We start from the raw sequence: 2,697 nt of genomic DNA, 5'->3' as shown, positions 1-2,697 counted from the left end.
ATACAACTCAAAAAAAAATAACTCGAATGGATTATAGGCCTATATGTAAGAGCTAAAAGTGTAAACTTTTAGAAGAAGACGTAGAAGTAAATCTTCATGACCTTGAGTTAGGAAATGGTTTCTTGTGACACCAAAACACAAGCAACAAAAGGAAAAAATAGTAAGTTGGACTTAATCAAAATTAAAAACTTCTGTGCTTCAAAGGACACCATCAAGAAAGGGAGAAGATAAACCACAATATGGAAGAAAATATTTATAAATCATATATCTGATAAGAAACTTGTATTTTGAATATACAAAGAACTGTTACAATTCAACAATAAAAAACAAATAACCCAATTTAGAAATGGGCAAAGGATATGAATAGACATTTCTCTAAAGAATATACAAATGGCCAACAAGCACATGAAATGATGGTCAACATAATTAGTCATTAGGGAAATGCAAATCAAAACCACAATGAAATGCCCTCTCACAAGATGGCACTGAAAGTGAAGAAGGAAGCTCCTGCCCCTGCCAAAGCCGAAGCCAAAGCAATGGCTTTGAAGGCCAAGAAGGCAGTGCTGAAAGGCGTCCAAAGCCACAAAAAAAAAAAGATCCATACCCACCTTCCAGCAGCCCAAGACACTGCGGCTCCAGAGACAACCCAAATATCCTTGAAAGAGCACCACCAGGAGAACCAAGCTTGACCACTATGCCATCATCAAGTTCCCTGACCACTGAGTTTGCCATGAACAGGACGGAAGACAGCAACACACTTGTGTTGATCATGGATGTCAAGGCCAATAAGCACCAGATCAAACAGGCTGTGAAGACGCTCTGTGACACTGATGTGGCCAAGGTCAACACCCTGATCTGGCCTGATGGAATGAAGAAGGCGAATGTTCCACTGGCTCCTAATTATGATGCTTTGGATGTTGTGAACAAAATTAGGATCATCTAAACTGAGTCCAGATGGTTAATTCCAAATATACAATTTTTTTTCACCATAAAAACAAACAAATGAAAAAAACCCACAATGAGATAACTACTAGGATGGCTGAAATAAAAAAGATAGATAATAAATGTCAGCTCCTCAGAAGGTTTAATGTAGAATTACCTTATGACCTAGCAATCCATGCCTAGGTATATACCCAAGAAAAATAAACGCATATTCTCACTCAAAAACTTGTACGTGAATGTTCATAGTAGCATTTTTCATAATAGCCAAAAAGTGGAAACAACTTAAATGTTTATCAACTGATAAATGGATAAACAAAATGTAGTATATCCGTATAATGGAATATTATTCTGCCATTAAAAAGGAATGAAGTACTAGGCTGGCTGGTTAGCTCAGTTGGTTAGAGCGAGGTGTTGTAACACCAAGGTCAAGGGTTTGGATCCCCATATTGGCCAGCCACCAAAAAAAAAAAAAAAGAAAAAAAAGGAATGAAGTACCAATACATGCTACAACAAGGATGAACTTTAAAAACATTATGTTAAGTGAAAAAAGCCAGCACAAAAGACCATGTATTGTATGATTCCATTTATATGAGATATCCAGAACAGGAAAATTCAGATAGACAGAATATAGATTAGTGGTTGCCTAGGGCTGGGGGTGACAATGAGGGTTGGGATGGAAAGTGACTGCTAATGGGTATGGGATTTCCTTTGGGGGTGATGAAAGTGTCCTAAAAGTGATCGTGGTGTTGATTGTACAACTCTACGACCACTGAGTTGTACACTTTAAATGGGTGAATTGCGTGGTGCATGAAGAATATCTCAATAAAGCTGCTATAACCAACTAATCAACTAATCAGTGGACAAAACAGAAACTTCCAGCTAAAGCAGTCTCTCCCCTTTCAATTGATCTCTTTAATTTGTCAAGTAACAAAAAATAGTTTAGGTGACTCAGATATTGAGCTGATGTCCATCAGGTGGCATCTCAAAACTAGGTAACTCCCGGAGCCAAAGTAGGATTGGGGTTTGCATAGGGCAAGGAGAAGACAGGGGTCTCAGGTTGCGATTTTCTTTATTTGTAACTGCTGCAAAACTTTGCAGGTGAAATGGGTGGGATGTTAGATTTTTGTTCCTCCTTCTTGTAATTGTTGATGCAATCTTATTTTGGCAGCTGTTAAAACAGTTCTTTTCAGGGCTATCTTTGTATGCCCTGTCAGTTGTCTAATGCCAGTTAAGGATCAGGGGAAGGGGAGATAGAAAAGGGGGAAAAAGGAAAAGGGATAAAGATTGAAGCAAGGAAAACGGGTCTGTTTTAGTTCTTTTATAATTCTTTATAGCACTTCTCCCTTCTTTAAATTGTCTTAGTTATTTGTTTGCATGTTTATTTTGTTTCTCCCACTGGAATGTTTCTGTCTTATCCACACAGTAGGTGTTCAATAACTATTTGAAGGCTGATTGGCCAAATTCCACACCAACATAATAAATCTAAGATTAAGATAAGTGATAAATCTAACATGATAAATCAAAAATTCCAACCATCCCTCCCATTTCTCAGGACTAAAACTAACTTCTAAGGCTGCTATGTGCCCAGGCAACCAGCTCCTCGGATGTTTGCTAAAATTACAAGTTCTTGGGCCACACCTCTGTGGACTGGTTCTTCTGTGTTTCTAAACTACAGATGCCTGCTTAGAGAATCAAATATCAAGAAAAGGTAAAAACAAAGTCTGTGTGACCATCTGGGCAGTGCTTGTGTGGCAT

At 38.1% G+C, this 2,697-nt stretch overlaps 1 pseudogene; it reads left to right on the top strand.

Annotated features, from left to right (window-relative positions):
* Positions 1-479: 479 nt before the first annotated feature.
* LOC134389591 (large ribosomal subunit protein uL23-like) lies at positions 480-943 on the top strand (annotated as a pseudogene).
* The last annotated feature ends 1,754 nt before the right edge of the window (positions 944-2,697 follow it).

This window comes from Cynocephalus volans, chromosome 10, assembly GCF_027409185.1.
Source record: "Cynocephalus volans isolate mCynVol1 chromosome 10, mCynVol1.pri, whole genome shotgun sequence".
NCBI classification, from domain to species: domain Eukaryota; kingdom Metazoa; phylum Chordata; class Mammalia; order Dermoptera; family Cynocephalidae; genus Cynocephalus; species Cynocephalus volans.
The sequence above is the reverse complement of the archived record's forward strand: the minus strand, read 5'-3'. Positions and strand labels throughout refer to the sequence as shown.